The sequence below is a fragment of the Phalacrocorax carbo genome, chromosome 2 (genome assembly GCF_963921805.1).
Source record: "Phalacrocorax carbo chromosome 2, bPhaCar2.1, whole genome shotgun sequence".
Lineage (NCBI taxonomy): Eukaryota > Metazoa > Chordata > Aves > Suliformes > Phalacrocoracidae > Phalacrocorax > Phalacrocorax carbo.
This window is the reverse complement of record NC_087514.1, coordinates 57579471-57607102: the sequence shown is the minus strand read 5'-3', so window position 1 is coordinate 57607102 and position 27632 is coordinate 57579471. Positions and strand designations below refer to the sequence as shown.

The 27632-nt window shown below is 39.8% G+C and overlaps 1 protein-coding gene across 8 annotated transcripts in view; it reads left to right on the top strand.

Annotated features, from left to right (window-relative positions):
* Positions 1–27632, top strand: part of PIEZO2 (piezo type mechanosensitive ion channel component 2) — a 311692-nt gene that overhangs the window by 119988 nt on the left and 164072 nt on the right. The gene's annotated exons all lie outside the window — the stretch shown is intronic.

The window sequence follows — 27632 nt, the reverse complement described above, 5'->3', positions numbered from 1 at the left end:
CCATGGTGAATGTCAAACAAATGCATGGCACTGTTATGGAATCATAACAACTTTCTTCTTGAGGTAAATTTTGAAATTATTTCTTGCCTAAAAGACCATCCTGTGTTTGCATTACTACCAGTGGGTTTTATTAGGAAGCAGCAATACCCAGTACAAATAAATTAGGTTTCATCATCTATTGAAAGCTCAGACTCAGGACTGCAGCTGACCTTTCATAGGAATGAAGAACTACTTTTTCCTGTATCCCTGGTGAAGTTTCATGTCTTTTGCACCCTCCTGAGTATGCTTTTAAGGTTGTACTGGTTTTGAAAAATACTGTGTCTGTATAGGCTACTGTATTTCTAGTTGGATTTATTAACCTATTGGTAATAAAGATGCTGTTTTACTTATAAAGGGGCAAAAGATTAAGAGATTTCATCCAGAGTTTCGTATTTCTATTTCAAAGGTGGGTGACAGATGCATGCAGGTCTTTCAAATACCATGACTTATTGGCCCGACCGCTGCCTGGAGTCTGAGCATATCTCATGGGCTCTTGTCAGACATTTGGACACATCATTTAATGAGAGGCTGCCTTGAAAACAAATATTTGGAACATGTTGAAACTTTGAAATACTATTTAATGAAACAAATATTCTAATAATTTCCTGACCATGAATTGTCTTGATAATTTTGACAACTTTAATTTAAAAAAATGTTACTTCATATGAAATGAAATTAATCCAAAGGGCACTAAGAAAACAAGTCAGTTTATTTAAGAAGCTTCTGCTTCTGAGCAGAAGTCATAGCAAAGTAAACATTTTATTTTAATACTGAAAAAGTCACTATGTCCTCTGGAATGGTTCTCTTACTAAAATCGAAGGTAACAGCTGCCCACATTAAACCGTGCTCAAGAACTTGCATCCCAGGCAAAGCAGCTCGTTCTTCCCTAACACACACATCCATTTCTCACTGACTAGGCAGGCGCGTTAAGCACCTTCCAAACAACTGGTTTAGTTGCAGAGTTGCGAGATCTTCAGTCACCTCCACTGTATGTGTAACATACTCTTCCTTGTTTTGTTTCATGAAATCTTAATTTCAACATTCAACCGTCTACCTCAAACCTGAGCCCCTTTTTTGACCTCATACCTGCATTTTCTCACATTTCTTTATTCTGAGATATGTAGAGACTGCAGTGTTTAGTTGCTTTAGTGATTGCCCTGGGCTCTTGTAGTTGAAACTAAAATGGATGTCATCTGTAAGCTTGTCTTAGTTTGAAAATGTATGTTTAAAGGCAAACCTTTATTCCATTAAGAGTGGGCATTATCTTGCAGAACATCTACATTTTAATCATATTTTTGTGTCATCTCAAAGATTTTAATCTTGGCCAAAGTCTTAGGGAAAAAAAAAATCTTTAAATGTTGCAGGAACAGTTCTTTCTATTATCACAGAAGTTGTCAGACTGCTTCTGTGGTGTCTGCACAAGCGGCAAAAAGAAAAGGTTCAGGAGTGGATTTGTATTTCAGGAACAACTGTGGAATATCCAGTATAGCAAAGTTTTTGTAGGATGAAACAACCAGCTGCAGTGCTGTGGAAAAGTCAGAATGGCCTGTCATTGAGGGGATGTATGTGTTGAACTCAACATTGTCTAAGCCTGTGATGAACTTTCCTACAGCAAATACAGTACAAATTTAGTGTTAGACATTTAACTAGACCAGTTTCAGAGTGCTGAGTGGTGATTCAGTGGCGAGAAAGCAAAAATATCTGCCAATATTTTAATAGAAGAGATTGTACAGATTCCGCATGCTCTCTGGCACTCAGGTAAGACTGGCAATAATAAATCCCCGTAGTATGTAAGTCTAGTTTTAATGGTATACAGATACCTACATATTTTTGAAGTTCTGATCTACAGTCTGTATTGATTTTTAAATCAGTACAGGCAGCTAATTACCTGGAAAGACTTTTTGTTCAGTTTCTATGAGAGATCAGGTACTTCTTGTGTTTTGGCTTTGTGGTATGTCCTCACCAAGCTTCTGAAGCTTTGTTGCTTATATTATTAGCAAGAAGCTAAAGGCTGAGCATATGAGAAGCTGAAAATGTTTCCACAATGCAGGCTAATGTAACTATAAAAATGAAATGGAACTGTGAACACTGTTCTTTATTCAAAGTCCATATATAGATTTTGTCCTTAGCCCAAGCAGTAAGACTCTCTTCATGGTAATTCCAGCTGCCCAGTGCCATGTGGATTGAACAAAACCCTGCCTTGACTTAGCTTGTAAACTCCTCTGAGAAGGGGCTTTTCCTGTTCAGTGGTTTGTACTGTATGACCTGCTGCAGCAGGAGTCGGCTGTATGGCTTGGGGCTTATGTAGATAGCACAGCTTAAAGAATAATGAGAATAGTATTTCTTCAGAGCTTCCCTTGTATCAGCTACTGTCTGTGCAGAATAATGAGCTTTAAAGCAATGAATAACCATTTATCCAAATCTCCACTGAGAAAGGGAGGATTCTGCAGAGATTAGCACAAGTAGTGCACACATGGATTGCAGTAGAGCATTCATAGCTGAAGCTCCTATCATACTACTTCACATGGCAAGTACCTTTGAAAGCTGAACAAATGACAGAAGTGCAGGAGACGTGAAGTTAAGGGAAAAAAAGTTCTCGTAGTTCCTATCTTTCTCTGGTTTCATGGTGTGTTGTTTTCTGTCTAGGTGATATGCAGTGTCTGAGTCATGAAATATGTAAAAAGGAATTTCTCTGTGGAGTCAAAGAGAACTTGGGACTAAAAAGAATGCTTAGCTGTAAAAAACGCTGTGAGATCAGATTGTGGTGGCACAAATACTGTCATTATACAAGGTCCTAGAAAGGCATGTGGTTGTACAGTATTACCAATGACCATTTCTGACTGTCACTTTTGTGTTTCCAATAGTCAAGAATGTATAGCATATGGAACACAGTCTGCGATAAACTTCTGATCAGTCAAAGCTGTTAGCATGCTTCTCCTCCCCCCCCCCGCCCGGCCCCCGAAACTTGCAACAATAGTTTATTCTGCTCAGGAAAGTTAATTTTCCTTTAATTTGGTACACACTGAATGTCAACATATCTTCACCATTTTTAGTGCAACTTTATGCAGCCAGGAAATTTATGACTGGGGAAACAGAAGCTTCTGTAATTGCTTCTTAGGCGTGTATGATAAGTCCTGCTTAATTTCCTGCTGGGTGTTACTGCCTAGCAGTTTGGAAACTTGGTGTTCATTGTACTTGTGGAGTCTTTATTTCTGGACTCAACATGCTGCCATGTGAAAACTGAACAACATTCTACTCATTTTCGGCCCTGATATATAACACCTTCTGTATAATGTATATAATTATGCTGTAACGATATTAGCATATTCATTTGTGTTCCTCCATTTAAGAGAACCAGACATAGGGGGTGAGCCTTCTCACTGCCACTCGCAGTTTGTGGTTCTGACAGTCAGATTTGCATTGGAGAGAAGAGCTGGGAAACCACTGGGTGGCCCATGGGGTATACAGCTTGTTTCTGGAGCTGGGGGACTTCCAAAGGTATTCTTACATTGCACCTGAGGAAAAACCTGGCATGCCTGTTGATGCTGTGATGATGACTTGGGCAGTTTTCTTCTCTGTGTCCCAGTTGTAGCTAGGATGAGTAGACCTGACTGTGGGTAGTAGAAAAGAAGGGTGACTATCATCATCGCTGTTTTGGGGGCTGTTGGTAGGAGGGATCAAGTAGCTGTTTTCTGTCTCCCTCTGCCTTACTAAGGGTAGGAGCTGAAGGAGCTCCTAAGGAAGAAATAAGAAATCAAAGCCAGCTGTGAAGAAGAAGGCACTTGATAAAACTTGAAAAGCAGAGAGGAGAGCAGAATATATGTGTGGAGGAAATGAGAGCAGAAGAGAGTAACTGTTTTGTTGATTTACACTCTTGGTTAGTGCTTGTAGTAAATTAAGAAGCAAACATGCAAGGAAGAGCCTTCTACATTTTTGTAAGTAGCTACTCCCTCACTTGTCCCCTAGTTATATTCTTAACCTTCCTATGAAAATCTTACCAGACAGTATGTGATGCTAACTGCTTTTAAGTCCCAAATTACTAGAAAGCCTGTTTTCCATATTGTGATAAGTTTTGAAGACCAGCAAAGTCAGAAGCAGTCTGCTCACACAGTTACAGTGACAAAATTTGTCTTTGGGGTTAGACCGTCACACTGACACCAGCCCTACTGTTACAGTGGTTATCTTCGCTCATTGGCAGTGTTTCGGTGTAGCAGTAAGGGGTATGTAAGGACCAACACCTTAGTGCTTTAGCAGCCAGCATCTCTGGGCTGGTGTAGAGCACCATGTTGAAATGTTCCCTTGTTGATCATTCAAATCACTGTAACATAAATATTTTCCTGGGAGTCTTTCTGTAGAATTACTGTTCAGGAATAGGAAACTATCTATTTGTGTGTCAGACACTTTTTAAACAAATGATTTCCACTGAGAATAAATATTTCACTTTATTTCTGAGGATTTGTCTCTTCTGTTTGGCTGTTTACATCTTTTTGTATAGATCCTCATCATGTACTAATTTTGAGTATTTCTAGAAAACCTGATTCGTTAGTCTGATACTGCGAGCCTTTGCATGTGCCTGTGCCCACACTGTAAGTCTGAGGAGGTTTCGGTCCCTGGGTCTGAGCCCTTGGGCTTGCGCCTGCTGTGTCTCTTCATGCTTTACATGAGCAGCATGACCTGGTTCTCAACTGGGAAGCAAACAGCACATTTGAGGTGAGACGATGACAGATGCTCACCAGAGCCATTCTGACACTATTTGGGCATCTCAGCTGCAAGCACAGGTGAGGTGTTGTGCCTGGGGATGGCAGCTACGAGGAGCCATCTCCGGTGGTGCAGAACCCCCAGTGGGTGGGCTACCCTGGGCAGTGTGGGCTGGAGGCTGCTCGGGACAAAAGCCAGGTCTTGACTTGAGGTTAACCTTGAGTTGAAAGGACTGGGTTTACTGAGCCATTCCACAGAATCTGTGACATAAAACAAATCACTCCATGAAACAAAGCAAAAGGTGTCTCTTGTATAAATATGTCTTGGAGCCATCTGGGAAAAAATGTTTTTCTTCACAGGCTTGGACTTGAAATGCTTTCGTGGGCTCTCCTGCATCAGTGTGTTAGAACATAGTCCTAAATCTGGGTCAAATACAATGTGAACTTGCACGCTTCGAGTTTACTTCCAAATGGAAGATCTGTCTCAAAATTCCCTTCAATTTTTGCCAGGTAGATGAGTCTAAATCAATAACCATGAAGGATGCCTTACACCTTTTGTACAAACAATGTGCAGCACATATGTCATGCTATGTTTAACACAGAGCAAAATAAACAAGAAAAGTTCCTTAACACACACAAAAGCAGAATAAATACCCTTCACATCCTTGGAAGGAAGAGAACTAACTTGTTAGATGGGTTTAGATGGGTAGACTTGATTTCCAAAGTCTTAAACGTCCCTCTTTTGTTTCATTACAAGTCTAGCTTTTTCCTGGTATCTGGATCTGGAGCATTGCACCATTTCCATCCATATATACTATGTTTACTGCTGAATTTTACCATACCACATTCCTTTATGGATTTGTTTAAAGTAATCAATAATCTGAAATGTTATAGTCATCATCTAGACTAAAACCAGAAAGATTTTAACAGCATCAGTGAAAGTTGTAGTAAATGAAAAATATTTCATGGCAAAACCGTAATCCTACTTTTATGTGTCTAGAACGAAGGACAGTAGAATATACTATCTTTCAAAGTCCAGTGACCGGAGAATGAACTTGATTCCAGATATCATCAGTGATGCCAAATGCCTATTCTAAAATGGAAAACAATTTTAATACTGTTTTCACACTGAAATAGTGTGAAACACTGAAAAGCATTTATGATGCACTCCCGCCAGGGGCTGACAAGATTTTTATCAAGCTTTTTGGGGTGTATTATCCTCAATTTATTACTATGTTCTGTGGAAGAGAGAAACGTAATTCTCAATAAAAAACAGAACTTCAATCCTTTCCTGAGGGGATTTGGGAGTAATATATTTCAGAGTACATTACTTAATAAAAGCTCCTACTGGTATTTTTCTGTTACGTATTCAGTCACACATTTCAGAAGAAGACAGCCAGCCCCCAAACCAAAGGACACAGTGATAAGAGCTGGTAATGTTTTACGCATTTTTGGTTCATATAACACCTTACTTCCAAAGTCATTATGGCCAAGAAACGGCATACAGCAAATTCTTTTTTGGGGCCTTTTTGGCACACAACTTTAGAACATTGAAATGCAAAAGGGTGATTTTTAACTTGTCCTTTACAGCCAGCAGAGTTTGACCTGGTCACGGGTTGCGTCCCTGTGGTTTGTTGGCGATGCCACAGATGGCTACATAGCAGGTTCCAGGAAATTCCTGATTTTTCTAGACCCCACATGTTTGTCTGTGAATAATGTAATGTTTCATGAGAGAACTCATGTTCTTACCTCCACCATACAAATGTCAGAGGACTCAAATTACACCCAGAACAGGCTCCATTGTAGAATCTAGCAATTTACCCTCATTCTTAGAAATACCATCTTTAGTTTAGGTGCTGAGCTGGATTTTAGTGGTCCTAAAAATCTTACATCCACCTGGAGGGTGTGGTGGTCTAGTGCTAATTAAACACAGCTGCAGTATAAAACTTGTGGGAATACAAGACATACTTGTGAAAGTCTTATTTATAAATCTGACCTTTTTTTTTCCCCTCTGTTTTAATAGGAAGGAGATAAAAAATGTGGGTTTTTGTGGCTAACATTTTCTGTATACATGCAGATGTGAGGTAGGGACTCCCAAACTGCAACTGATATCCCAGACAAACATCTCAAGCGTAAAAAATAATTGAAGCTGTTAATGTGGTGGCAACAGTTCCAACTTTGAAATGTTTTTGGTTTCCCAGTTCCCATTATTTCATACTTATCCTTTACCTTATTCTTGGCTATCTGATGTTTTATGTTTGCCTAAGAGTAAAGCACAAGACTAGCAGAAACACTAGCAATCAGTCCTGTGTGAAGGGGGCAAGGGATGCCTTTCAAACTGCTGTCAGATTGTGCTTAATTTATTTCTCTTTATATAAAGATGCACACACATTTTCATCTTCAGGGTCCTCATTCATTACAGCAGGAGCTTTCTGTGGTTATTAAGTTTTAGTACTGCACAGCAACTGTGCAGTTTCAGGAATCAGGCTGATTGAATTACACAATTAGGCAACCTCGCTAAACAAGGGGGGAGACATTTCGGCACTGTTTTTTCAATAATAAAATTGAATTTTGTTAAATTGTCCAAAGTTTAAAAAACTGTAGGTGCCAGTGAGGAAGAAAGGTGCTCTGTAGTGGACAATAGCGTAGCAGCCCAATTTCTTTGTCTCCAAGTGTGGGTGCTTCCAAAAGTGTGCAGAGAGGTATAAAACAGGTAAGATTACAGGGGATGCAATACTTCGAGAGCTAACAGAAAAAAAAGAAGTCAGTGATTTTATCATCAAAATAGAATTAATTTTAGTATTGTTATCTGCAGTGCATGTATTTGTCACACACTAAATCACTGTTATCTGCAGAATGGAGATTCTGAACGGCAATGGTTTTTTTGAACTTGTACTTCTTGCTCAGATGCTCAGTAGCCATGAAAAGTGCAGGAGGGGATGAATGAAAGTGGGGGGCAAAGTCAGCAGATGCACATGCAGGTTGTCCACCAATCTCTGGTTAAGCAGCTCAGAGTCTGTGGTTGGACTTGCTTTTCTGCAATCCTTGAGGCTACTACTCATGCAGCTGTTGGCTCAACAAGAACTGGGGAGGGAATTGACACATAGGAATAATTTTTTAGTCGCAGCCCTGATTCAAATAAACCTTCACCTCCCAGTCTCACCTATAAGTGTCATTAAGAATTTTATGTAGTTTGTAAATGAAAACTTTTGGGGATTGGCTGAGATTTGTCTTGTTGCATATAGGTGTGAGCCATGGTTCTGTCCAGTGTAGTAGTTCTACAGCCACGCAGGGCTGGCCTTATCTTCTGCTACTGTACTCTCATGGTATCATATTTTTATGAGGGCTTTTAACAAAAATATATTTCAGCTCATGAAATTGCATTGCCTTGAGAGTGGAATACCACCTGTTCATTACCATCCCGTTCTCTCAACAGCTTTTCCACAAGCTAGCTTACACAACACCTATGATACCTGAATTTTAAACTTATTTTTTGACTTTGTGTCCTCACTGAAACATTGTCAGAATTCTCTCATATATGATAAAAAAGAAAATTCTGAGCAAGGAAGTTCACAGAATACACATCCACTTAAAACAAAGCTGGAATGCTGATACAGTTCCACGGACATCTGGAAAAAGTCAAAGATGGGTTTCCACATCTATCCTATGTCATTCTGGATAACAATAAGAAAATGATATCACATTTCCTCTTCAGAGCTCACAGTTGTTCCTGTCACTTTCTTTTTTTTTTTTTTTAACTATAGCAAAGAGTGAAAGGTTCTGCAGCATATTGTATTGAATTGGCACATAATGTATTTAGTCAAAAGGTAAAAATTAACATTGTGTTTTGCTATGTCATTTTCTTGGAGAAGAGCAAAAATATTGTGCTCTTTAGGTAGTGGCAGCTCTTGATTTCAAAGACTTCCAAAAGTTGGTCGAAGTATCAGGTTTGTTATTTTGGAAATATTGAGTTTCAACAACATAATTAAATTCAGTTATTTTATTCCTTTTTACAAGACTTACATTTTGTTGTACAGTAATCTAGTTATTGTAAACACTATGAAGCGTTTACACTTTATTAGGATATTAATTTATGTAAAGGGTATTTAATTTTAAATGAATGTCTCATTAGCAGTGGTTGACATGACCTGAATGTCATAAAAGCCATCCTGCGTATATCAGTGCTGGTGCTACAGCTCCGCCATTGCACACACTGCAGTGAGGTACCACCGGTGCTGAGTTAGTGAGAGAGAACTGCCTGCACTTGGTAGCTCACTGTTTCCTAGATGCACTAGATTTCTTTTCTGCTCTCTAAAGCTCTGATGTATGTAACAGCAGTTAGGTAAAAGGTACATTGTTAGGCTGTTTTATGGAGGCAGAATACAAGGCTTGGATGAGTATCTGCCCATGTTGTGCAAGGATTATTTAGCAAAAGCAGTCACAGAACCTTGCTTTCTGTTCTCTCTTCAAAACTACATGATATATAACTCTGACGATGAATAAAGGTTAAATATCAGACTCACATGACATTATGCTAGGTGTCCTAAGATTTGCTAATAGGGTTTCATATTTTAGGTATTAGTAAAACTCACCAGATTATGGAAAATTGGAAAAATAGTTCTCATTTGGTCTGCTACCCTTCCCTCACTGCCTTCTACATGTCACACTGACTGCATTCATCTCTGAAACCTTCACTGTCATGTTCTCTTCTCTGAGTTAGAACCACTGCCAAAGTGCGCCCATGTTTATAGAGGGTTTTTTTTTGTTTATGTTACTGTTTGTGGTACAAATAGCTACTTTCACCTTGGACTTGTACCTTTTTTTGGATGTATTTAGTTCTGAGGTAGTATCGTCTATATTTGGGTCAGTGCTCACAAAGTTTGGCTTCCATAATTTTCTATTAATATTAATAAAGCCCATCCCCCTAGCATATGGGATGCAGAAGACACTGCAAAGCAAGCTGTTATAGAGCTTGAAAAGGTTTATGAGCTGAAAAATTTGAGTTTGGAGGGGGAATATAAACTTTTGCAATTTCCAAATGCTGATGCTAAATCCATTCAGATGTAAATCAAACCCATCAGGAGCACTCTGCTCTTTAGGTGCTTTATCCTAGCATGTTTTTATTCATTATTCCTTCCTCAGTTGGAGGTTGTACATGAAAGCTGTTAAAATGAAATAAATAATGTATTCCTGTGAAGATGATTAGTATATTTTGGAACTCAGAAATGGTAGAAAAGTTGGGTAATATTTCAGCATAAATAACAATGTGAGTAGCTTTTTTGTCTTAAAATTCCTAGTCCAGGATGTAGATAGTTAGGTCATAATCTCTCTGGAAATTTCCCAGTGTTGGCTAGGCTTTGAATGATGATTTCTGTTACTGGAAATCTCGTGCATCTTTATGTAGGGTAGAGTCAAATAATAGAGGCTTTGAAATGAACAGCATTAATATAAGTTTGGATACATTCACATATATTTCATATGGTTTCATACATCACGTCCATTTCACCTGGACATTTTTTTTAATTGGTGTGACGGTATCTCACTTGATGCTTCCTTTTGAAACTGCATTAAATTTGTTGCACACTAAAAATATCTTAGTGTTAGAAGCATTTGTGTGGCTCCGTCTGTACCCGGTGCTATTTTGGGAGACCTCTGTGACTGGTCTGTCTCTGCTGTTGCTCTTTCTTGGGAATTGGATGTCGCTTTCCTGTTTAAACATTGGCATTCAGTCCAGATATACCCATTTGCAGTTGTTTTCCTTCGAGTTTGCGACAATTCAACTTCCTTGCTATCAAATCTTTACTGATGTCTCCAGGAACTGTATGGAAGCCCTCAATCACTGCATGCTCTGTGGAAAAGCAAAGATGAAGATGAAATACCTCATCAAATAATTTTTTAAGCCATTGCTAGAAGGTTTCTTTGAACAAAGCGACAACTAAGATTGTGTTCAACATATATCAAAAGCAAAGGTCTGAGAACCACTTAAGCAGACGTCATAAACAAGAACCAGGATCCCATGCAGTCCATGGTCTTGCGTCATTACCCCAGCTCATAATAAGTTAGACTAGATTTTGTCAGCAAATATCATCATGGCTGTGCAGATACCTCCAGGTGACGGAAGAGCACATTTAATTGAGGATTGGTGTGTTTTGACCATGGAGAGTTAATTCTCCTTGGTGCACAAGAGGCTGACCAGTTGCTGGGAGACAGAGAAGATTTTCAAGTTCCCTTGCATAGACAGCTTTTTCATATTGTGGTCCACCAACCACCTGGCCTTGAGCATACCTTGCCTGCTGGCCCTTGAGAGGAAACTTCTCTGCATGTGAGTATTTATTTCTTACTATAACAAAATTAATGAGCCAATGATCCACTTTCTAACCTGTTTGTTTATCCTTATGCCTCTAGTGGTACCTGCAGGAGCAGCATAAAGCTATCTCAGGGGTCTTCCTGCAGATCTCCCCTTCAATTTATCATGGTATAGTTTTCTCTCTTGCTCAGTGTTTTTTCCTAGTAGAAAGTATGCTGGTTCGTCAGCCAAAAACACTAATAGGATTTTTGCCTACAAAAGACTTACTGTGATACAATAAAAAAATCAAGCAGTAAAGTACCAATAACATAAACATGTAATGTGCTGAATAATCATTATAGAATTTCACCTGGAATGTGTATCTGTCTGCAGAGGTGCTCAGCTATGGATCTAACATGCTGCTAGCAGAGATGCTGATCATCCCTAAAGAGGAGCTTCATCTTTCTAGTTGTGCAGGGCATCCAGTGAGACCCTCATGTTGAAGAGCATCGGTGGGGAGCTCCTGCTGGCTTTCCTTTCTGTCTCCCTCCTTCAGGGTTCACCTGCTGATGGCTGCCAGCATGCCAGGATCTACAGCTGGCCCATGGAGATGCAGCTCCCTGTGCATCAGACACAGTAATAGTTTCTCCAGGGTCAGTTTCCAGTCCCTAAATCAGGTGACTAATTGGCCTTTTTCACCTTATTTAACTTTTATCAGGTACAAATCTTGATACAGCAGTGTTATCCTCATTCGTGTTCACTCACTGTAGGGCAGTGTAGTGAGAAGTGCAACAGGATGTAGAGAGTACACCAGGGTCCAGTTGCTCAGCAGCCTGAATCCACAGAAACCAGGCTCTGGTTTCCTTCTGTATCTGTAAAATCAGTTCCTTCTGAGTAAATTGTACCATTTTTACTTCTTGTCATCTAATGTAATTTTCTTAATTGGCTAATTGCTTTATCCGTATGCCAAGTATAAGTCAACTGCCATGGAAGTGTCGTTCATTAGCTGCATCTATGTTCACTTAGCCCAGCATATCTTTACATGCTGTGTTTGAATTTCTTCTGCAGTGCATTTCCTCTTGCAGTACCACATATATCCTGTGTAGGCCCTCCCTAGTCCTTTGGCTACAGATACGTGGCTTGTTAGAATAATTGGAGACCTTGTTTTGCAGTTGTGCTGAACTCTCCTTTTGCTTACATTTCAAAGTATGCTTCCTGGTTTCTGCTTCCTGAGGTCAGGAGGAGGTCTCCCAACATTAACACTTCTTGGAGAAGTGCAAATGCCATGGCTAACCAGTTTGTCAGTAAGCATTTGAATGGAGTATTTGAATGGAGTATTTGTGTGGCCACTCCCTGTTGACACTGAAAGAATCTCTTGAAAATAAAGCAGAAAATAAAAAACTGTTTTGGTAGTAATTTGAATCTCATAATCCTGATATCACTGCTTGGCAAATCCACCTTTTCAGGCATGTACGCCAACAGCTCACTCCAAAAGCTCTCAGGACATTTCTAACAGCCGGGAGTTCTGGTACATTTTAGGTGTACGCAGAGGTTCCACTTGTCAGGGTTTGAGACACTTGGAAATAGCAGTGAAACAACTTCTTTTCTTTGGTGACTTCAGTACTAATGGTGTAAATAGGATGGAGATAGGGAGAGCTGTGATACATGCTAAATCAAGAAGTCACTATTTGTTCATTTTCTTACTTTATGTGGGATTTGCATGCAAGCAGAGGATCTCTTCCAGGACACAGCCGTCATCCACAGCCATTCTGTTAGGCCTGTTTCAAAGAGGAAAGGACAAGGGAGACTGAGAAATGTATAGATTTGTTGGGCCTGATACAGGAGGAAGTGGACAGTCTCTCTGTCACTTAGAGCTACCTAAAGAGAAACTTCCAGCCATCGGAGGAAAGATGAGAAGCTGCATAAGCATGTTACTGAACCTTGTGATTCAGCATTGCGCCCAAGCTCGATACATTCTAGAGCCTCATTTTCTCTCAGCCTTTCCTAATATACTGGATCTTAACAATTCACTCAGCTTGTGTGTACTGTCTGGTTGCAGATTTTTCAAGGCAAGCACTGTCTGTGCATTTCTGTGTTTTTACAGCCCCCAGCCCAGCTGGATCTCACTGTTACCTGGTCCTTAGACACTGCTGATGCCAGCAAATCCACCAGAAAAGATATTTTCCTTGAATTTAGAAAGTGAGTTTAGAGAATGGAATTCCTGGCGTAGGAATGCATAAAATGCAAGATATCTTAAGACAAGTCATTTAGATCCATGATGAGTTTGTGCATAAATCAAAGTGCAGAACTATTTCGTAGGTTTCCCTTTGACATGTGTGTTGGAAACATACTAAAATTACTTTTATTTCCCTTTAATTCTTCACTGTTTCCTGTGCAATTACGTATTTGTGTCCATTTGCCTTCTGACAAGTTTTAATGCGTACTTTTCAGTGTACAATGTAGTAGAAAGTTACATTCACCTCTCAGACCTAAGGGCTAAATCTGCCCTCAGCACCCACATCACGCCATGAAAACTGCTGAAGAACAGCAGTCCATAGTTCATGTGTGAAAACCTGTCAACCAAAAGCTGCTCATTTGTGCCCATTTTTTTATCTCTGTTCAAATAAGTATGGAGTATAAGGTATTACTTTTGACATAGCGTGCATATTTATTTGTTCACTGTGGTGTAGAAAAGAAGCTATTAGTTATTTCTGTTAGGGGTTTGACCCCTTTGGCTGAATCACTTGAGCTGGCTTGTTGCATTTGTTCTCATTTTGCAGTTCACACCCTCACCCTTTAACTTTTCGCGAACGTGGGCCAGCTGTTGCACCTGTACAAATCCCGCTGGCCGCTCTGCTCTCAGGATTGGTGCCACGATGCAGGGAAGCTGTATTCAGCAGGGTCATATTAACGTTAGGAGTTAAGATACTATTTGTCCCACTGGTTTTGGCATGACTCATGTTCAGTAGATAATTAGAACCTCATGCCAAACTTTTGCTATTCCCGACCTAAAATGGAGCAGTTATTTTTTTTACATGTGTTAACTATAATTGCTACTGGGATTGGCAAATGTATTACTAATTCAACAATTACTTCGTTATGAGGCACTAATAGGAAAAAATTTGCTTGAAGTCTAAAATCTCTCTCGTGAATTAATTCTTAATTCTGTACATAATTTTGCCTTGAGCAGGTATTTACTTAAAGCTATAAATTGCTTTAAAATCTCAAGTAATGAGTAACTAATGCCATATGTGAAAATAGGTTGGATTAATAATGAATAACCTGCAGGGCTGCGTCTTCTCCTTTTCTTGTACATAAGTAGTTTTGAAATGTTTTGTTTTGGTTTTTTTTTTCTTGTTTGGGTTGTTTTTTTTTTCTTGAACTAGAGTGGCCAGTTTTTACCTCTTGAGACAAAAGCAAAATTTTTGAACAATTTGAACACAGCTCCTCTTCCACAGCTGCAATGAATACTGGGTGCTGGGGCTGACCTAGTGCAGGGACTTTGACCTGGTCAGCATCTTTCTCTCCTTGGAAGGAGGTGGAGAACAGGGATGTAGAAAATAACCGTCTCCTGTATCTATCTACCTGCACATCCAGCCTTAAAGGTGTGAGGGATTTCCTTTGACATTTGTGGACTATTCTTGGGGTTCCTCCATGTTTTTCCTATGAAAGGTTGGCCTTGCTTGCCTCAAGACTTTTTTCTCTTTGGAGTTCTTGGCATGATAAGTGTTTCAAGCAAGGGTCGTGAAGAGTCCAAATTTTCCCTCCCACTATGGGGAGGTATATTAGGATGCGCTGAGTAACACTGGAAGAGGAGGAGGAGGGGAAGCAGGAAGAGGAGTGCAGTTTGCTCTTCTGTGGCTTGAAGAGATGGCCACTAACATTTCATCATTTTTCTGTAAAGAGCAAGTAACAGTAGCAATAAGGACTTGCCTCTCGTTAGCAGTGTGATTCACTCAAATTCTAGAAGGTGTAAGGTGAATTTGACTAAATTTTTTAGAGCAACAGGTTGCCCCCTTTTAAAAAGGCCAAATGTTCAGATCGTAAAATCGGGGCAGTGACATTTGCTGCTTTTTTGGGTGCCTTCTCTGGTGTACACAGTGGATAGTAAAACTGGCATTTAAAAAAATGCAGCAGCAGGCTGGAAGTGTTTCACAGAGGCCTCCAAATATCTGTCAAGTAGTAACTGCTTTTGATCATAGCTTCTCTACCTTGACCAGTAGCTTGCAAGCTTTGCTATATTGAATATTTGTCAAGCCATCCACTGACCCCTTTACTGCGTGTTGCTTTGTTAAGTACGAATGAAATTATTATAAAATTGACACTTTAAAAAAACTATGCAGATTTGTGAAGGTTAGTCTGAGATTGCAGATTTCTGATACCTTTGAAGAGATCGCATATTCCAGATCTACTTTCTCTATGTAGTTCCTGTGGTTTCGATTTTCTAAGTCCTTGGCCTGGTGATACAATTTTCTCTTCTGTCAATAAGGATGCTCCAGTTAACCATATCTGTGGGACTAGGTTTTGTGTTTGATTTACATTGCGACAGCGGACAACGAACAAGCTGTCTATATAAAAGCTGATGCTCAGATGTATCCCAGGCTGACTTTCACCAGCCAAGGCCTCTGCTGGAGTACTCTAAGTACTCTAAGTCAGTTCTCAACCACTTAGAAACAAAGTACGTTTTGTTAGATTAGCATATCTACAATAAACCTTTAAACAAGAGTCATGGAGATGTGTATTATTAAATGTGCACAAACAAAACCAGGGAGATTGATAACAGATAGCTGTAGTCAATTTTTGTCTATGAGTTTTAGCATTTTGGAGTATGCTTAGCTGACATCTTTCATTTTGCGGTGGGAACAGGTTGTGTATCTGCCAGGCAGAGCTGGCCCTCCCGTCGCAGCTGCCCAATTCAGACTGTGGGCAGCTGTGTCGGCAGTGGGGAGTGGTCTCCATAAATCACCCTCCCACGGGGCCTCTGCGCAGGGAGGAATGGGAGGTGCTTGCAGACTGGAGCTGCTTGTCAGCAAACCCCCACTGATGTGCCAGCGGGTGCAGAGCTGGCTACGTATAGATGTGGCTAACACTGCTGCTTGGTTTAATCTGAGCTGGCGTGAGGGGTGAGATGCTGACTGTGATTCAGTATCATCTGCTTTGCAGCCTGATTTTGGAGGCCAAATGTTTTAGTGCAAACATCTGCGAGCACAAACAATTGCAGCATCCTTTTGAAGTGAGTCCCACTTGCATCTCCATGTGCTTAGTTATTAGTACCTGGAGCTCCCTGCCCTTTTATCTAGACCCCTCTTCTCCCATAAGTAGGATCAGTTAAGCATCATTTTGTCCTTCTGTCCCATAGTATGGTGGTGATGCCAAAGGTGTAAAAACTCCAGGAAATCCACCCTGGAAAATAAAATTTTTAAGAGCTGGATGAAATATTACTGACAGCCCTGGTGAAGTCTTATTACTTCACATCCACTGACTTTAAAAAGAAATGTACCAAAGTGTTGATATGAAATACAAACATGGATTAGTGAGATAATAGAAAAAATTTTTTTACTATTTCTGCCACTAAACCTCCTTTCCAGGATAGTAATTAGAAGAGGTAAATGTGCAAGTTTTAGACTGTGAGTTAATTTTTTTTTTTCTTATACAAAGTATCTTTAAAGAAGTCACTCCAGGTAAAAGGTGATTAAATTTAGATTAATTTAGATCTAAATTAGGTTTAGATTTAGTGCAGAGTTTGGCATTTACATCTCTCTCCAATATAAATCAATGTTCGTATGTATGACTTGTTCTTTGTTAGAAATTGATCCCTTTTACACTTTCAGCCACTTTTCCTATTGAATATATTTTCCTCTCCTCCACCTCTTTGCTTCTCTTTCAGCTTGTAGCAGGTACAGTGTCCCCGACTGATGTGAATAGCTCACATTTGCAACCCTGTAAAATATACTCAATGTGTTCCAGCTGGCAAAGACGAGAAATTTTGACAGGCTTTATGCCTTGCAGAAAATGTTGCCAGGATGCCCTGATTTCTATATTCAGTGTAAGCAGTTTTGTAAAATTGATGCAGAGAAAAGTTTGGGATGAGTGAAACCATTTTAGAAATGGGGCCAATATCCTTCGTACAACTTGAACTGTAGCATTTTTGTTGTGCCTTATTTTGAGCAATATATTTTTTAATACACCCATGAAGATGCTTTATAAACTGCTTGTTCTCTAAGGGCGTTGATGGCACCTATGCTCCTTCACCTGATCCCACTTTGGAACCTTCCAGTTCTTTAGACCTGCTTGGACTGGGAGAACTCATCAACTGGTGCTAGCTTTGAAGCGTTGCTGTTGTTGGCCCTGTATCTTTGAAAGGAAACAAACAATACAGTGGGCTGTTTGTCCCTTTTCTATTAGGCCTGACGTAATATCAATTCTAAAGGCAATGAAGCAGCACGTGAATAAATAAAATACTTGAATTAAAAATGCACTTGAGAGTCACACGTCTAAATTGCCCATGGTTTCCATAACATGAAAATCCCTGCTGAGTAGGAAATTATTACTGCTCATCATCCTCTTTGGTATTTGCTCAAAAGGTATGTATCTGTTAATACCCTAATGAAGCACTTAAATAAAACACATTCCAGTGAGGACAGAATAAGCACACTTTAAGTAAGTGTGAGAATACTCTTGTCATCTAGTAACTTATGAGAATGGCAAAAGTTTCAGTGCTTTTACTCTTTTTTTTTTTTTTGGCTTAAATTTAGCCAAACAAACTAAATGGGAAGAAATTACTCCTATTACTTCTAATTAAGCACATAACTGTAGAAAGAGCAAACTATTTGCAAACTATTTGAAGCATGCAAAACAAAAAGCATGGACCACTTTTGAAAATAGGAATGATTAAGCAGCCCCATGATTTCTTTAATTTGTTGAAAGTGCTCATGCTATTTCTGGCATCTTAATGAAAACTAATTAAGTGTTGTGAAATTATCTGCTAGTACAGTGGATGCAATCCTGCAGTCTGTTATAGACGAAACTGAATACAGTCACATAGCTTTGGATCCCTGTGAAATCTGTCTGGGCAATTCTAGTGGCTCAACCATGGCTATTTCACAGGTCATGAGCAGAGCATGGATCAGTAACGCTTACCTGTGGCTCTTGTCCCCTGCCAGGGGCAGTGAAATCCAGCAGATGTCTAGGGTGCACAGGGGAACAAGTTGCAGGAGGCAAAGCCCATGACGCGGGTCTCTCCTGGCTTTGCAGAGGACACTGGAATTTGTGTGCTTGTGAGTTGGGAGGGAGAAGTGGGAGCGAGCAGGGAGTCTCTGCTGTTGCTGCATTTCTCTTGTGCCCCTTCAGGGCCTCGGTGAGACTCCAGCTGCCTGAACTCCTTGCAACCCCCTTGTCCATGTGGGGTCCTCACCCAGGGAGTGGCAGCACTGTTTTAGAGTGTCCAAAAGTGAAGGATAGGGCTGAATCTGTGACTGGCCCCTCACCACCTTCTGTTTTCCCCAATTCTTTTGCCTGTTCCATTTTCCCCGGGCAGCTTAATAGCTACACAGTCGATTGTCTCTTGACTGGGAGCTGGAAGGCGGGTGAACTTTGCCTTTTCAGTTCTCACAGACTAGAGCTTTGGGAAACTTTGAGTGACATCACAGAATTGTAAGCTCTGCAAAAAGCAAAGAAAATGAAAACTAAAGAAACCATTTGTTCAGTGGTTATGTGTTTATACTTGTCAGCTGAACTAAATAAGGCATATTTATATTTGCTAGGGAGGAAAAATAACATCTGCTGGAAGTGTTTCTTTCTCCCCGATTGTTTGAGCCTGTGTGCCTGCTTCACACTACTGCCCAGAGGAGCACGTCCTCCTGCCTCCAGATTTCTCTTCTGAAGAGATCTCAGGGCCTGAGTCAGCTTTCATGCCCCAAATCCCTTGCTGCCTGGTGCAGTCACTGCTGCCTTCTTTTAATGGCATGCAGATGGGAAGAGAGTTTGAAAGCACTGTTTTCTGCTTCTGTGGAGGGTGGTGTGCTAAGGTTGTACACATCTCAAGCCAGTTTTCTGAGGTTTATTCTGGATATCATTTTTCACATGTCACTTCAGGTCTTTGTATATAGTGTCTTTTTAGCCACTGAAGCAATTTAGGTTTTTTTGCTGAAAAATTTGAGTATGGGCATATCCTCAGGCCTGCCAACAATGAGTTGCTGTCTTTGTCATACTATGTGAGTGTTTCTTTAATCTGTGAGGGAAATAATGTGAACGAAATGGTTCTTTATTATTTTTAGAAAAAGCTATGTTAAAAAAAACAAAAAGCCATTTCAGAGAAAAGGCGTGCATTACAAAACGCTGGTGGAGTCAAAGATACAACTACTGGAATGATGTTTTTTTGTCATCTGGGCTGGTTCCTCCTGTTTCTGTGCAAGATTTCGTAGTTTCCTGTCCTTACTTCTCTCATCCATAATTTCTTGTATATGAATGTGCTACTGAGAATAGACTGCTTATTTATCTCCCCCTTCCCATATGTCTATGTTGCAGAATTTGGGAAGAAGCATTTGCCTACCTCTCCTTCTTCTGATGAGACAAAAAGAGAAAATGAGACAATGAAAAGCAAATTCCCTGCACTGGCACACTGCATACATTCAACACTGCAGGAAACTATGTCGACATTATTATTCATAACAGTATATTATATTACAATAAAACTAAGCAGAGGGTAGCTCTAGAAATTGGAAGGATGCCCGTCAATTACGCTTTCAAGTGAAAACCTTGCCTCTAAGATGCTATTTAGCAGACAGAGCGGTGTTGGTTTGGGTGGGAGAGGAGAGAATTTCTCTGCCAACAAAAATGGAGAAAAATTTCATTTTCTTCAGGTTTGTGAAAAATAAAACTTACTACAAGTTTTCTTTAAGCTCTTTTGCTTTTACTTTGAAGACCAAAGCAAAGCCAGTCTTCCAGATTTGAGAAAGGGCCTATTTAGTTATTATCTGGCCTCCTTTCAGGAGGCCTGGAGCAGAACTTCAGTGCTTTTAAGCTCAGTGACTCTCTGACTTGAGATTGACATCCCCCATGGCAATGGCAGGAAATGTTGCCTTCCTTCAAGGCTGCTCCTCAGAGCTCCTCAGAGCCCTGACACCCTTTTGTGCTGTAAAAAAGAATAAGAGATCGGTTTTATCTGTGAACTGTCTGATTCTTTCCCACATTACTCCTGCAGTGTGATTCTGTGCTGGTGACCTACAAAGTTCTGCTTCGCACATGCTTTTCCTCATCGTTTTTTTGCAGTGGTCTCCTGTTATGGAGAAAGGGGCACAAGTCTATTTAAAATACAAAAGTAAAAGATGCCAGAATGAATTCAAATCCCCAGTATCCTCGGAAATTTGGGTTAAAACCCACCAACCAAACATTACAGCAAACAAATAGATAAATAATAGATTAAACAACAACAACAAGCTTTCCATTAACTAGCTGTCTCAGGTTTCACCTGAAACACATTCCCCAAAGATTTTCTAGGGCTGTGGGCTTTGCTGTTTTGCTGCCTTATTCAGGAAACAAATTTGAAATGAAATGAGGTTAAAGTAAGAGTGTTTTTAACCAGGTGTGTGTTGCAGGGGAAGATTGCTTATACGTGTTTTTGGTATACTATATCTAAGCAAACAAAAGACAACACTATTCTTATGAAACTATGGAACCTGTCAACCTTGTAAAAAAGCTGATTAAAAAAAAGAGGTGAAGCAATTCAGCCAACTTAAATTGGCTTTATTACCTGTGTATCATTTTAAACAAATCTGGCATGGAAGGGCAAATGTAGAAAGTACTTTCCCAAATTTTCTTTTACGAAGTTATTATTTCTTCCACACATCTCTTAACTTGCTATTTAATTAATGAGTTGTCTTCACATATAAACTGGTGTGTATGATTCTCATATAAAAATACATAAACTTCACCTTTAAAATGAGCTGTGTCCCATTTAATATTTTAGATTCTGAAACTTTTTCTTCGTCTGCTCCCATTCTCCCCAAATGAATTATCCACAGAACTCTTTATTCAGCCAAAAATCCACTGAAAGCTGGTATGAGTGGAAGGCAAGCAAAGACTTGCAACGTCTGGTCTTCATTCTTGATATGACCTCTTTCTTGGTATGTATTCAGTAATCACTTTCTTCATCCAGCCAGAATCCTAGACCACTGGCCCTCCACTTCTATTTTACTGGTGGTTTTATTCTCTTCAGTATGGACAGCACACCGTAACAGACCAGATTTTCCCTCATTCCTTCTCCTTGAGAAGTTGTTTAAAAATAAAACAATCTTCTGTTGTGCCTTAGAGAACTGGCTCCCTGGGGGTTTGTGGGGAGGGTGGCTGTGCTGGGCATCCAGTCCAACCCTGCTTGTACATCAGGGCAGTAGAAGGGCTCCTGCCCGCTATAGTGGATGGGATACAGCCCAGAAAACAATCCTAAGAGTGAGCACACTGACCTGCCCCTTCATCCCTCAAGGTGACTGTAACTGGAAAGCTTCTCTGGGGTCACTGCAGGACTGGGACTGGGAGTGGTGGGGTGAGCTGTATCTGCCTTGGCAAGCAGCATAGTGTGATAGGAGTGAAGCAGATTGTGCAGAGTCCCTGGCCACCACACGGTACATGTTTTGAGTGGGGTTTACTGTGCGTTAGCTCTGGTCTGGTCATGCAGACTGAATGCCCATTAGTGGCTGAAACACAGCAGTTGCGTCCTTGGGGTGTGGTTTAGTTTCATGTGAAAGGAATCCAGTTTGTGCACTTGGAGATCATTCTGTCATGCAAACAAAAGCATGGTAAGAGACTTGCTCAAGAAATACTTTCCTGATCTGAATTAAAACACTGGCATGCACACAGCAGAGTAGTAATATGCTGTATTGAGAGACCTAATTTTGAAAGAAAGTCATGTCATTATCCCAGATGATAAACTGTGGTGGTCAGATTACAGAGTGATGAGTGCAGAATGCAGCCTAGGTAGTTTGAATTTATTTCTCAAAATGGACAGATAGATGCTAAATGCTAAGGTAGCATTGTCTGGTGCCACTTCACGTGAGATAAACGATCATTTCTGTAAGAGGCACATCATATATAACTAGCTATTGGACAGTACAGGTCCTGTTTGTTTTAATGTCCTGCCATTACCTGACAATGTACAGGTAAGTAAGTGCTAATGATATCTCTGTGGTACTGTGGAACAAGCAAGAAAAAGGTCTTTCTTATGCCACATGCATTTATTTGGTCAAAACTACTAGTCTGTTTCATAAAACCAGTGGTTTTGTATTGATTAAAAAGCAAAAAAAAAAAGTAGGATTTCTGAGAAAACATGATTTTTTTTCCTTTGGAAGAAAATAGAAGTTTGCTTGCTACTGGGGACAAGCAACTGGAAAGACTGTTATTAATATATGAAGCTGCTGAAAACATGTTCCAAACAGTTTTTATCAATTGCAGTTGTGTACATTTCAGCTAGTTAACTGGTTAGTAAGTACTAAGGTGGTCAAAGGAGAATATACAGCAGAGCTATGTTCCCCAAGCCACTGCAAATAGACTTCAAAACTCAGTTGGTTTATACGGTACGTGTGTCTCTACTGAAAGAGAACTTCTGGCATGACAGGCCAGTGTGTTCATCAAGTTGGTTGAGAGTTTTAAGGTGTGGATTCAGATACTCGGGTCCCCAGCTAGTCCGTCTGGGCTATACTCTGTGAACCCTGTTCTCTGCTACGTTGTTTGGGAAACAGAGTTGAGAAGTGGCACACACAATGGAAAGGTTTAGCAAAGTGTTTCTGTCCATTTCTGCAGTATTCTGTAGCACTGTTTTGTATCTCTTGAACATGTGAAAGTTTTGGGGAGGGTATTTTTTTTTTCTGGTTTGGAGAATACTAGTAAGTGTCACAGACTTCAGATCAAAATTTGGAAACTGGTAGGACTATTCTGACTAGTACAAAATCAGCAGTTCCTCTGAAATTCTTTTCTTGCAAAACGTTAGGGAAAAGATCAATGCAGTTGCTATTCCAAGAATAGTAACCTGTTTTTAATGTATCATAACAGGGTTATGTAGGTCGTGCCTGCATGTAACTCTCATGAGCTAAGTGTGACTGTGCTATATCTGGTACCTTGCTAGTTCCTTCCAACAGCCTGGGTGACGCTCTGTGATACCACATTGATGGGCTTCAAAAATTTTTTGGCACCTGTGAGTTGATGTAATTTACAGATGTTTTGTCCTATTCCATCACTGAAGATCTTCATACTATTCCCATTGTATATTTGAATTCTGACAGTCTTACTTAACTCTTACTGAAAAATGTCTTTTGGTTCAATTATGTCATACTTTTCCCTCTGGTCCTTATGTCAGATCCCACTGAGAAAAGAATGTAAGAATTGTTATCCTTACTGTCAGAAAGCCTCAAGAGCAGAGCAGAGCCAGACACAGGCATGTAGTTCTTAAAGTAGACACTAACTCTGGAGAAGTGAGAAGGTAGCAGGGCTGTGGGTAATCACTGCACACGGTCATAGGGACCACAGCATCCATAGGGACCCTCATGCATACCTGCATGGGGATGGCATGCATTTTTGCTGTGCATTTACAGCACATGCCGTCTTCTCCCTGAACAGCTACAGGCCTCTGCTGTACTGGCAGATAGGGCTTAAAGTGAATAGTTGTGCAGTGTCCATGAATGGCTGAAAATCACTTAGCCAATATTTTTCGCCAACATTAGACACTTTTAAGATTCAGCTGGACAGGGTGCTGGGCCATCTTGTCTAGACCATGCTTTTGCGAAGAAAGGTTGAACCAGATAATCCTTGAGGTCTCTTCCAACCTAGTATTCTGTGATTCTATGAATACGTTATTCTGTGTTTTTCCTAAGCCTACTACTGTGCTTCAGCAGCTAGGCAACTTCATGGTGTGTAGAGGCGAGCAGCCTAGTAGTGGCTTCTGAGTCCTCTCCTTCATAGTAGGTTCATAGTAAGTGGAGAGTTGTAACCAAACCAAACCAAATAAGGAAACTGCCATAAAAATGAAAGCCTACCTGTCAAATATGACAACTGTTCATTTCAGAAAGATGTTTTTCATTTTATCTTATTAAATCTCATATTCTTTCATTCTTATGCTAGGATTTCATTGAGTGCATATGTGAGCATGATGTGCATTTTACCATTGTTCCTATTAAATGTGAGTAGTAATTCTGGACGTACATTATGCTTCATCTTTCTGAAGAGTTTTAAAGTTAGCACTGTTAATGTGAAACAGAATCTTTGGAACAGATGGGAATGGTCAGGCATGCTGGAGCAAATATTTGGAACAAAGGCTTAATTACATGGGTACCAAATTAAGGCATTCTTATAAACAGTTTTGGTTTTTTTGACATGGTGGTAAAAAACAGAAAGCAAAGAGAAGCCAAATTAACTTAGCAGCTGAGGTGTAGCAGTGGATTATTCTGAAAGCCAACAGGTGAATGTTTTCCACAGTCCCAGCAGAGAGAAAGACTGAATTGAATAGCCAAATTCCTATTGATTTCTTTGGGAGCAGCATCGAGACTTTAATTCGTGAAAAACTCCTGTTTTGATTTTAATGAGAGTTACGTGACCTAAATCTTGTTTAATGTTTTGGAAGCACCGGGTAAGATTTAAGTAAAATAATAAGTTTTCTAGACTTTTAATAGCGTTATTCTTCTTAGTGCTGCTGTTACCTCAGGGTATTTACTTTTTGGCTGTTAGTGCAGTGTAGAAGTTGATACTATTGAGAATGGAATTGGCAAATCTTAAAACAGAATGTTTAGATCATAAACATTTTAAAATAAGACTCCATAAAAAAGATGTATATTTTTTTAATATGAAATGTTAGTTGTGTTCTTGGCAGGCTTTGCTTGAGAGGAGTCACATGCATTTCAAAAAGTGTTCTGCTAGCCAGCTGCGGCCAAAAGATTATTTCAAACCAGTGGAGACCCAATTCCCTTTTCTCTCTTGCTCTCCCCTATCCCCCTTAGGACTCTCTATATATCATACAACTGAAGTATAGCCAATCATGGGGTGAAAAATTCATACAACTAGTATACACAACGGTGGAAAGCATATTAAAACTGACTAAAGATGCCAGTACTAGTCTGTGCTTTAAGAAGTACTGTTAAGATTTCTTTACTTCAGCACTCTTCAAATCTTCAAACTTCAAAAACTGTTGAATACTCTTTCGGAGCCAGCAGAATTGCATAAACTATATGGAGAATTGCTTGTGTCTGCCCTGCATTTACCTGTGGAGTGGCATAGCCATCTTTCTAGCAACGAGTTGATTCATCAGTGCTACATGAAACCAGATATACTCCAGGGGCGTCGAGCAGGTGGTGGGTTTGGGAGATAACTCATGATAGATGGTGTTAATGGAGTGGTTATTTATCTCAATGAAATATTGATGTTTTGTTGTTCTACATGATTTTTGGTTTTCATGTTTATTTGAAATAAATGTGTGTGTTTGTTGTTCTGCTTGAAGATGTCTTTAGAGGATTTCTTTTTATAAAGTATGAACTTAGTGTTGATGAAAGGTATTGTATGTCGGTAGTTGTGTAGGCAGAAGTCTTGCCTCACCTCAAGCAAATACAGGTACCACATTAGAAGCTCCCTGTACTGATCAAACAATGTGCATTGTTCAGTTATTCCAGAAAAGAACTTGACTCATTTTTTTCCATAAAGTGAAGGTAGAGCTTTCTCCACCTCAGTTTTGAAGCCTCTTACCGCCATGTACTTTGCTGGACATGGGCCTGAAAGCCCTGCCTGCTTTGGACTGAATGGGGACAATTAAAAGTGTTTTTACGTTGGTTACTGGCTGTAGCTGTAACAGTCCTGGACAGAAAAGCTTTGTGTCCATTGCCCTAAAGTATCATTAGAAAAGGTTTTTAGAGCCTTTTTGCTGCAAATACCTGTGTAACTGAACTTTGAAGTGACTGGCTGTGAGAAGTTGAATGAAGAAAGTGTTCCAGAAGAGTATAATGTGGTATACTGACCATGTTTGGAACCAGTTGCGAACCTACTCCTTAGCCAGCCCAAATCCTTCCTGTGTGGAGAGAAATGTCGTACTTGGGTTGATTTTAGGAGCATATACTTTAATGTAGTTTCTTTTCCTCTTTCTATGAAACAGAGATTAACACAAGGAATTTAATTTCCATAGGCCCATGTTACCTTCATTCTTTGGCTGTCCAGTTAGGAACTGTGAAGGAAGCCTTGCCTGACATAGGCCTAGAAGGAAACTAACTTTCTGGGTTGTACTAATTTCAGTTTTTATTTGCTCAGTCTGTGATTTGCAAACCAGAGAGATACTAGATAATATTTTACAGAGAAATTGTATCATTGCTTTAGAAATGTACCACATTCTCCTTGAGCTAAGCTGGAATATTAGTCAAATGGGTAGAAAGAATTCTGTTGCTAGGTTTAAAAATAAAAAACAAACAACAAAACAAACAAACAAACAAAAAACCTCAAACCCAATACTTCTTAGAAGTAGAGTTTTTAGATTTTTATCGAGATCGGCAGCTGGCATCCCAAATTCAAAGATGAAAAGCATCTACTAGGTCTTTCTTGAATATTTAACATGCTGCAGACTAGAGGTAAATACCGTGCTACAAACACAGCAGGTCGTTGATTTCTGAGCTGATACCTTTAACAGAATGGAAAGGTAATGATGGTAAGAGATACATCTGCAGAGGTTCTTCTGACTGATAATATGGTGTCACCACATTTCCCACACTAATATGGCAAGTAGGACTTGGATTGTCAGTGGAATCTAATACGTTATTTTCTTATAGTCTTTGTATGGGCACTTGCTGCACAATATGCCTTTAATCCTGAAATTCTCCAGATTTAAATCTGACAAAGTTGCTTTCTTTCATGTCTTTCCACTCTTTCTCAGTGCTTCTCGGCAACTTTGCTGTGTGTCTTTGTGTTTCTTCAGTGCTATTAAATGTCACTCACAGGGAATCTGTTTGTTCCTAATTTATATTTCCCTTTAGGTGATGGACTGTATCAGCAACAGGAGTTATTGCCACTTCTCTGCTTTCAGTTTAAGTACGATGAAGCATTCAAAAAGAACTGTAGTTGCTTACACTGCATGTGGTCCTGTTAAGTTTCCCACAGGAGTGTGAAAAGACATAGAGCAAACTCAACCCAGCTTCATGTCCTCCTACATATTTACCTTGCAGACAAGCATGACTTGAGATATTTGTCCTCTTAGTAGCCTGTATTTATAATGACCATGTAACGGTAGCAAGAGACTGGCAATAAGCAAAAAACTACCAAGAGCTGAAAACTGATCGCCTAATGCTTGTGGTGTGTGGGGGTTATTTTTGAGAAAATCTAGGTAAAAGTTGCATTAAGTACATGAGAAATACTGAGGGCAGTACTCGGATGAGTCTGCCTATACAGCAGTTTGTGGATCTGAGTCCTTACTTGTTTTGAGAAAGAGTCCTTTGCAGCTGTTTGTATGAGTATGAAGGGTTAAACAATAAAGCAGAACTACATCTTCATGCTTTTGCTTAAAAATAAAAGGGCTGGATTTCAGAAGGAGCTGTAAAGCTTTCAGCAAGAATCAGGCGAACACAACAGTGAAATGAAAAGCTGAAATGTGAAGAGTG